The 10,716-nt window shown below is 42.6% G+C and overlaps 1 pseudogene; it reads right to left on the bottom strand.

The window, feature by feature from the left end:
- Nucleotides 1–7,396: 7,396 nt before the first annotated feature.
- Nucleotides 7,397–7,515, bottom strand: LOC145417629 (5S ribosomal RNA; annotated as a pseudogene).
- Nucleotides 7,516–10,716: the final 3,201 nt, after the last annotated feature.

Here is a 10,716-nt window from a genome sequence, read left to right as displayed (position 1 = left end):
GGTGGACAGCTCTTATCTATCTGGAAAATGTAATTGTGTTTGGACAAACTTTCGACCAGTAATTGGAGAGACTGTTAGAGGTGTTGAACAGGATCTGAGCAGCACACCTCAAGTTAAACCCCAGGAAATGCTACCTGTTTCAGAAGGATGTGAAGTACCTGGAAGACATTATAGGTGAGAGCAACGTCTGTACTGACCCAGAAAAGGTGACAGCTGTGGAAAACTGGCCTGTTCCAACATGTGTGAAGGAGCTACGGAGTTTCCTTGGCTTGTGTACCTACTACTGGTGTTTTGTCAAGGACTTTTGCACAAGCTGCTGGGTAAAAGACAGAAGTTTGCATGGACAGCAGCGACTCAGAAGCCCTTTGATGAACTCAAGCAAGCATTGGCAATCTCTCCAGTATTGCTGTACCTAGGCCAGAATCAGCCATTGATCTTGGACTGCAATGCTAATGACCAAGGTATTGGGAGAGTCCTGTCACAAAAGAAGGATGACAAGGAGTATGTGGTGGCATATTACAGCAAGAAGCTTAGTCCACCGGAGCGGAACTACTGTGTGACCCTTAACCCGCGGCGTCCCGTCGACGTACTTCCACGTCCTCACGTTATGTCACTGCCAATCCCGTTGACGTACTTCAACGTCCTGCAATTGCAAGGTTCATAATTTCCACAATTTTCAAAATTCGCGCGAGACTTTCGATTCGCCCACGTACCCAAGCCTCCCCTACCTGCCCCCAGGCGGGCAGCGTCCCAGACCCCGCATGACCTGTGCTCGCCCTTGTCTCGGTCACTCACCTGTTAGCAGTGACCCAGGTCAGACATGGTGTGTAAAGGTCTCTCAGACGACGAAATACAATCCGCCCTGGATGCCTTCACTGGAGATAGTGGTTCTCCACTTGATGATGATGTGGTGGATCGAGATTATGTGCAGCCTGAGGAGGAAATAACAAGCAGTGATGAGGAGGTCCCTTCGCCCCGGAAAAAGCGGTATGTCACGTATCGTAAGGCAAGGGAAGGCCAGCCTGCACCCAAAACACCTGCATGGACCTCTCTCCATCCCCTAGAGAGAGATTCTAATGAGGACGAGGATGAGGACGATGACGATGACGGCGGCTTAGGACGTGATGTTGCCTCGTGGTTGGGGAAGGAAAAAATCTCACCCTGAGGATCAGAAGGTGGGGCGAGAAGGCAAATAAAGTATGGCCTAGTTATTTGTCTGGGGAAGGCGAAAGTGGTGTGGTGGGAATGCGGGGTGAAAGGGAAGTGGTGTGAGGGAGGCAGCACGAGCACGTGGTGCACGTAGGCCTAGGGGAGAGGAGGTGGAGCCACTCCCCAGCACGTCTTTCGCCATACAGTATTCCCAAACTTCCTCCACACAGCCCCAGGATGTGGGGAAAGGAAGGAAAGGGAAGAGAAAGGGTAAAGGAAAAGGGAGAGGGAAGAGAAGTGCGAGTGATGAAAGGCGCCGCTCTCCACCTCCCCCACCACCACCAATGTTGCGTTGTGCCTTCAGCCATGTTTCAGAGAGTACCATAACTTCCTACACTACTAAAACTGTGTGGGATGGCGATATGATGCTCAGTATAATGGTAAGGCCAGTCAGTATGTGCCAAGTCTTATATAAACTTGAAACGGGTGTAATGTTTGCAGGAAAGTAATGTACAAGTTGAGAAATAGTGTAAGTTGAACGAAGTGATATGAAACTACACCCACTGTATAAATCTGCGAAAATATGACGCTCAGTATAACACTCTGGTCAGTAAATATGTGATGGCAAGAATATAAAGTGGAAACGGGTGTAATGTTAGCATGAATAAAACGTATAAGTTGAAAAATAGTGTAAGTTGTAATAATTGATGTCATGAGTACACCCACTGTGTAAATCTGCGAAAATATGACGCTCAGTATAACACTCTGGTCAGTAAATATGTGATAGCAAGAATATAAAGTGGAAACGGGTGTAATGTTAGCATGAATAAAACGTATAAGTTGAACAATAGTGTAAGTTGTAATAATTGATGTCACGAGTACACCCACATTCTGGTCAGTAAGTATGTGATAGGAATTATATAAAGTGAAATTTGTTGTAATGTTAGTAGTAAGGTATCTTATAAGTTGAATACTAGTGTAAGATGAAACAAATGATATCGCGATAACATTCCCTGTGTAAGTACGCGCTAATATGACGCTCAGTTGCATCGTAAGTTCTGAAATTATGTGATATCAATTATATCAAGTGTAAACATGTGCAATGTTAGTGGAGAATTATTATATAAGTACAAAAATAGGTTGTAAGTTGAAATAGTAGTCATAGCGACTTCACCGTGTGTGTTATTATGTGCTATTATTACGCTATATATTTACGTAAGGCCTGAAATTATCTCAAAACAGTTATATAAAGTTGAAAAGTGTATAATGTTATTAGAAAAGTATTATGTAAGTAGAAAAAACACAATACGAGTTGAAACAACAGTCACAGCGAGTTCACTCACTACGTAAATAAGTGCTAACATTACGCTAAATGTTTTCAAAAGGCCTGTGAATACGTAAAAACAGTTCAGTAAAATGTAAAATGGTATAATGTTATTGTAGAAGTATTATGTAAGTAAAAAAAATGATATGTATCATGATTTTCGAATGTTAGCGATTCATCGTGACCAAGTTGCCCGATTTTGCTCGTTTCGCACAATGGTACAATGCTTATTTCTGCTCTATTTTTGTATAAAATCCAATATACTCTTTTATCACATGTTTTTATGTTTGTAATAAATACATATCTACTTACTTTCATTGGTTTCCCAGACTTATAATACCATAGAAAACGTTAGAGGCTCAGACCGCCTACGGAGAACACGGGGCCAGGTGGGACCAAGGCATACCTGTTTAAGGTAATTATGGACCCCGGGGAACAATTTCTTTGTCACTGACCATTGTTTCTGACCAAAAGCGAAAGTTTTAGCAAAAAAAAAAAGGGTCGAAAAATGGTCGGGATTGGGGGGTACCAGTGGTGAAAAAGTGGTCGGGACGGGGCGGGTTAAGGAGCTCTTGGCAGTGATGAAGAGGCTTGATTTCTTCCACTCCCTACTTGTATGGGTCCTACTTCATCATCAGGACAGAGCATGTGGCACTGAAGTGGCTGAAGATGTTAAAGAATCCGAAAGGTCAACTGGCATTCTGGCTCAGGATCCTGGACCAACACAACTGTGAGGTACAGCACCGTCCTGGGCGGGTACATGGCAATGCTGACAGCCTGAGACATCGGCCTTGTGACCCAGAGTGCCAGCAGTGTAGTAAAAAAGAAGACCATAGCAAGAAATGCAGCCGTACTCCAGTGATAGGGCCAGCGTCAGATGAAGAAGATCTGAAGAGGATGCACAATTGCACATGGAGGATGCAGATTTACAACCAGTGCTACAGTGGCTGCACCAGAGTACAGTACAACCGTCTTGGGAAGAAGTTTCCAGGTTCAGCTCTGCAACTAAAACCTACTGGAATCAGTAGGACCTTCGTTTGAACAATGGCCTACTGGAGCATCAGTGGGAGACACCTGACGGCCTCAGCAAGTATTGGCAACTGGTGGTTCCGAATGAATAGGTCTGGGATCTTGGTTGAGTCTCATAACCAGGTCACTAGTGGACACCTGGGAGTGAAGAAAACTCTAAGCCGGCAGCAATAGGCTCTACTGGACTGGCATGCATCAGGACGTTGAAAAGTGGTGTCAGGCCTGTGATGTATGTTGTGCCAAGAAAAGTGGTTGCACCCCTCTGTAGCTGTACGAAGTGGGTGCACTGAAGAAGTCGCAGTGGACATTGCTGGACCTTTGCCACTCACTGAAAGACTAATCTGGTATATATGTGTTGCCATGGACTACTTCACAAAGTGGCCAGAAGCCTATGCTATCCCTGATCAAGAGGCTGCTACTGTTGCTCAGGTGTTGGTTGACCAGTTTTTCTGTCGTTTTGGCATGCCACAGGAGCTACATTCAGACCAGGGTAGAAACTTCAAGTCTGCTGTGTTCCGTGAGTGCTACAAGTTATTGGGGATTAAGAAGACCAGGACGACCCCACTAAGGCCTCAGTCAGATGGGATGGTGGAGAAATTCAACTGGACCCTGGGACAAGAACTGGCCAAGTACTGCATAGAGGGACAAAAGACATGGGACCAGAAATTACCTCTGTTCTTGATGGCATATAGGTCTACATCCGATGAGTCTACCAACTACACACCTGCAAAACTGATGTTGGGCCATGAGTTACACTTACCTGTTGACTTGTTAATGGAAAGACCAGCTGGTGAAGAGCTGCCTACAGACACCTTCAGCTATGCGAAGCTTCTTCAGGAAAAGCTGACTGAGGTACATCATCAAGTGTGAGGAGCCCATAAGTTTTCATGAGAGGTGATGAAATGCAAGTATGATGCCAAGGTAAGTGAGGTGAGCTTCAAAGATGGTGACAAAGTTTGGTTGTATAATCTTCAGAGGAAACAGCGACAGCCACAAAGTTGCTGAGCCCACGAGATATGCCTAACGGTGTTTTGGACCACCTATCAGACATAACGTATCGGATTTGTGGAGGCATTAAGTCTCACCCAAAGGTGGTACACATGAATTGTCTGTGGCAGTACCATGGACAAGGACAGTACAGCTGGGACGTCTCCCTGGAATCGTGCTCACCCGCAGCTGAGGATGTTGAGGACCAAGGAGCTGAAGTGCAAGAGGACAATGACAGTTTCCCAAGAGAAGAAGTGCATCAAGAAGAGGACCAAGACATTCCTGGAGGAGTTGACTTTGCAGAAGAACAGAGACATCGTCGGAAGCAGCATAGAAGACCTGATAAGTTGAAGGATTGTGTATAATTAATTGTTTAGTTTGGATTAAGGACTATGATTTTATACACTGAGTAATTTTGTTGGGACAACAAGAGGATTAGTGAGGGAGTAGTGCTGAGAAGCTGGATTGTTAGCTAGATTGTTCTGGATAATTTCCAATGTTTATCGTAGTGCTGGTATGAGTCAGAGTTGCCAGTTAGCCTGCTGTCTGTTAGTGTGGTTTTGTAAGTTATGCATTAATTTTTGTGCTCTTTTTCTCTAAAAATGTTTTATGTGATTGTTAAATTGTGTAAATTAATTTAACCCGCCCCATCCCGGCAGATTTTTAACCCCTTAAATGCAGGCATGTCAGAGGCGGTTCGTGCACCTCACGCTGGGATATTCGCGTTCCGACTGACTTTTTACAAACATTTGCCAAAAATCAGTTATTAGGCCTAGAATATTATAATTATATATGCATATGGCACATACCTTCAGCTTTCTCCTGGGATGTTTGTTGAGCCTTTGTTGACTACCGTAGGACTTGTGGAGACTTCTGAAGTTGGGTAACGAAGTCTCCACTTTACACTTCCCGACACCCCGTAATATGATTACCACAGCCTGATATTATCACTAGAAACACTATTCTATGATTTTCAAGTAGTTTGGAATCCATACACCAAAAAAAATAACACTTCAGAAGTCTCCACAAGTCCTACGGTAGTCAACAAAGGCTCAACAAACATCCCAGGAGAAAGCTGAAGGTATGTTCCCCGCTGGTATTCTGTCATTTATTATTAATAAACACACTCACAATTTATATTCCTATTACTTTATTACACTTATATATATATATATATATATATATATATATATATATATAGATATATATATATATATATATATACAGTATTTATCTATAAGTTTCCTTCAGTAATAGTAGTTTATTTTCACTCCGGGCATTAACTTTCTTGTTCAGTAAACTAGTGTAGAGAGTAAAGCTTTCACTGTCATTAGTCCAAGGTATTTGTATTCATATTCTTATATTAGTAATTATTTCCATTTCCATTTTATTTACACTATGTTATACACTGTCACCTCCAGTAACTAAGGGCTCCTTTCCCTTGGAGCCAGGATGAATTTGGGACACTGAAGAACTCGTAGTATATCACCATATCCTCCACTGGCTCATCACATGATTCACCAGAAAGATTGTAGCCACTGTTCATCAATATCACGGATAAATTAGCCAGTTCATGCTCCACAGCAGAGTCATTTAGTCCTTTACCCCTTCCCACACGAGGTTTAGTAGGGGTAGAGGTCACAGGGCCCTCTAGAAGTGGCGGAAATGGAGGCGCGTGAGTGCTACGTGCTTTCATCTCAAGAGACAACACTAAACTGAATGACGAGGTGGATATGGGGCCACCAAGGGTTGACAATGTCAGCGAGGTGACAGCTGCTAATTTATATGCTATAAAATGATTGGCAGGAAATTAGGTAGTTCCAGGTGAATGTAAATATCACTTAGGCTTCTCCCTTCCTTTCTTATATATGTTTTTATTAAGAGAACAGGCCATAAAGCATTTTTCAAGGGGAAATAAACAGGGAAATTTAGCAAACAAGTCCATGTGGGGTGTTGCCAGGTGATAATTAGCCAATTCCAGGTGTATGACACTATCAATTACCTTTTTTCTTTTTTACACATATTATTTTGTATGAGAATAAGGCATAGGGCTCATTCCAATGGATGAAATTAGTGGAAAAATCCGGGCAATATTTGCCTAGCGGGGTGCAGCTGGGGCAGGTGGGAGGAGAGGGTAATGGAGGGGAGGTAGGGAGGGGAGTCAAGAACGGTGAGAAATGGCTAAATTGTCAACAATGGATGGGAGTACAGATGACAATAGCAGCACTGACTATTGTTAGACACTGGCAGTACTGACAGATGATACAAGCAACCACTTCAAAGCCTGGGCGAATTAAAAATAACACAGAATCGCAAAAGTGACGCCCCCCTGTATGATCCATTGCACCCGAGCAACATGAAAGTGACGCCTTGCGGTTAAGAGGTTAACCAATGACCTTCCCCAATCCCGGCAGATTTTCAATTTTGTTTTTTCTTGCTAAAACCTCTGCTTTTTATGAGAAACATCGAAAAATCATAGATAAATTGCTCACCTGATGTTTAAAATACCAGATACAGGTAAAAGTACCCCTTACCTTACTGTGTTTTCTATGGGGCTGGCTCCAGAGAAAACGTGTTCTATGAGAGGGGTAAGTATTCCACACCACTAATAAAAGGTATTTATTTATTTATTTGGTACGAATTTATATGTAGTACAAGAGTATATTGGTTTTCACACAGTAATATAGGCGATGTAAGCATTGTTTCACATACCAAACACATCAACATACCTCACCTTTTTTTGAGAACATTACCTGATCATCATTTCTGACTGTTTCTTCTAATCATTCATTCATTCATTCATTGCCAGACGCCATGTATCCCAAACGGGGTAGCCAAGGGCTTAGAGTTAATTGTTTTACAGGGAGGGGCACTAATCCTCCACCAACCCCACTTAACACGTAGGGATGCCAACAGCATCTGGTGTTCCCAGGTGGTCACCCATCCAAGTACGAACCAGACCCAACGTTGCTTAACTTCGCTGATCGGACGGGAAGCGGTGTACTCAATGTGGTAATGCTATGTAAATTTTGTCTTCCACATTGTCATCAATTGGGGAATCACTCTGGCCTTGAATTTTCATACCGTGGCACAACATGTCTTTACTGGCCAGGTCACTGGTAACAGATGAATTGTCAAGACAATGGCGTGCAGGGGTGGGGGAGGTCATGCAGGGTATGGCATTGTCCCTGCCTGGCATCTGGTACAGGAAGGTGTCCCATGTATACATACCAAAAATCATGCACGAGATTTGAAAAATGTGCAAATGACGGACCTAGCAATTGCAGCGCATTTATATACATCAACAGGAGCACAGTGATAAAATGTTCGGACGTATATATATGTCAACAGGAGTCAGCGGGTTAAGTTGTGTGCTAAATAATTCAGTGTTATGCAGTGTAACAAAACTCTTGTATGTTTTGGATGTCTCCTACTATTTTAACTGTTGCCCCACCAAGTTTGTGCTAGAAGTTTCAAGAGTAATGTAAGGCTATATAAGGATGAGGAAAAGACTAGAGAAGTTTAGTCAGTTTTCAGTTCATTTTGAGTGTAGGTCAGTATCAGTGCAGTGTCAGTGAAGTTTGTATATTTTAGGTGCAGTCTCCAGCAAAAACTGAGCGAATGGCTTGATGAGCAGGTTGGTATGTGACACTGCCACACCCCTCAGTTTCACCCCCTCCCCCTTTCCCTCATTCCCATTCATTTGTTTACCCTCCACCCTCCCCACATTCAAGGGCAAGAGAGTAAGGCCTACTCGCATTGTCTCAACCATTCTTCCGTCATCCATTTTGTCTTGGGAAATAATGGTTTTGTTATGATGACAAATAAAAACACATTACACAGTGTTTTACTCCATAGTATAGTTATTTATACACCACGATCTGAGTGCAGGGTGATATAGTATTATATTCATATGATAGTGAGGTATGTAATATAATTTATCATTTTGACGGTTGTATCCAGTCAGTGTGTAACATTAAACACTCTGTAGTGGTCGGTGGTGTGCTCCTTCCCTTACTCGACATAATCACTGTTACTATACAAACTCTTTTATAGGTCATTACCCTTAGTTACTACTAATACCCCATGTGTGATACTAGCAAAATGTCACTGATAAGTAAAACACATGGTCAGTATTATCTTGGTTATTGATGTTTTACTATATTTTATCAGATAACGTTGGGCAACAGGGACTGGATAACAACTTGTCTGGTGGTTAAACCGCCTAAGCTGGTCAAGCCAAGGCCATGACATAGTTGCTGGCATTACCAAAGGTCAGTCAATATTTAGACACCATTCATTGCTGCTGACAGTATTATAAGTATCAATGTCAATTTCATACACAGAACAGCCAACAATAGAGTGAGCCGCGCATTGTACCAGGGGCCAGATTACCGGATATAGGCAAAATGGGCAACTGCCTACCAGGCCACGGCCTATCACAGGCCATCCAGACTTCCAGAGCAGAATAAATATACGCTTTGGGTGTCCAAATACGTGCCATCACCCATCAGGCAATCAAAAAAGGCCATTATAGGTCATGCCAAAATTTCACTGGAAATAATGGAAAAAAGAGATCTATATGTTGCAGGCCAACAATCTGCATTGCCTACCAAGCCACAGAATGGTTAATCCAGCACTGCATACAACCAAGCCCCTCCACCCCTTGCCGCAGCCACTTATTGCCACTCACTCCAGCAAGAGACCCACCACCACCTGAAAACAATATCAGGAATATAACCTTGCCATATATAGTTATAACTGCAATAGGGTGTAACTAGCAATTCACACGTTTATAATACGACCTATTTCGAAAAAGGTAACCAATAACTAAATTGGCCAAAAGGATGATCTACAAACTTGTCTCGATTGCAGCTTATGCTAATCAACATCATCGTGCCATACAGCAGATAAATCAGTTTATCCATTTTCAGCTAGAACGTTTTTAACAAAGGTTTGACGAGTTACATTTCACACTGGTCAATGTTACTTACAGCAACGTAATAGACTTAGCGATCAGGTTAACCTTATGATTGTGTGCTATTCAACTTGTGTCCGGTGTCTGTTACTACTTTCCTCTCTCTCTCTGTGGCAATGGCTTTCCCATTAACTATCATCAGCTGAAATGTCAATTGCCTCAGAGAGGGAAGGATTTTAGAATGGACAAACAGTTTTGATTACGCAAATACTTAATAAGGAAGACTAACTGACTACTGGTATATTTAAGGTCACAATTTAAAACGATATGAAACAATCGGGCCAGACACTGGATTTATATGACAATAGAATGTTGTGGGTAACTGGGAGAGTGACAAGGTAACCCTGTCAACACCGAATAGGACCACCCACCACCTTTGATATCGCCCTGTTCCAGTTGCCCTGCGATAACATGTGGTATAGTGACAATAGTGAATATTTTACTAGAGATCTCATTTTCTAGCCTGATATATGCTGTAGAGTTAAAAGCTGCATTCAAACTGATATATTATAGTCTGCTATTGCACTGCATATCTGATTGAATAACATAGAAAATAAGGTCTTACTGTGTACTGATCATTAACCTGTACCATCCCAGGATTTTTTGCAATTTTATACCCACCCAATCCCGGACCAAAAATGGAAAACAATTTATTGCATAAAACAATCCAAAAGGGCATATAAATCAAGGAAAGGCAAAAAAAAAGTACTCCATATAGGAGAAATAAGAGCAGGATGGCCATCCGTCGTGTTTGTAGCCCAGTTTCCCAAGCTGTGAGCAACATTTTCCCACCCAGCTGGGCGGGATGAGAGAGAACAGGGGAGAAAAATGGGGGATTCCCCTTTCTCAGTGTCCTCCACTGGCTCATATTCCGTCCCAGAATAGTCATCCAGGTCTTTCTCATCTGAAGAATCACTAAATGAAGGGACAGAAGGGTCCATGTGACAATTTCAACAGCCTCCTCCAGCCCAATGAGACGGAAAAATGGCATGATTTTCATGACATCCTGACGCTACGATGGACAGTGGCACACTGATGTTACCCACCCAAGCAGAACCAAACTCAGTATTACAACTGCTTGGACACAGTGTTGCCAATACATTAAGCAACTCCTTAGCAAAAAATAAGCTAGATTAAAGCAGTTTGAGACGTGCTACAGAGCTCGAATTTTGCTGTAGGCACCATCACGTCACTGGGATTAATTGAGACATTTTGTACTGTCAGCACCATGCCGACAGTGGGATTATAC

The sequence above is a fragment of the Coenobita brevimanus genome, chromosome 110 (assembly GCF_032717465.1).
Source record: "Coenobita brevimanus isolate Jiangsu-jjx chromosome 110, ASM3271746v2, whole genome shotgun sequence".
Classification (NCBI taxonomy): domain Eukaryota; kingdom Metazoa; phylum Arthropoda; class Malacostraca; order Decapoda; family Coenobitidae; genus Coenobita; species Coenobita brevimanus.
The sequence above is the reverse complement of the archived record's forward strand: the minus strand, read 5'-3'. Positions and strand labels throughout refer to the sequence as shown.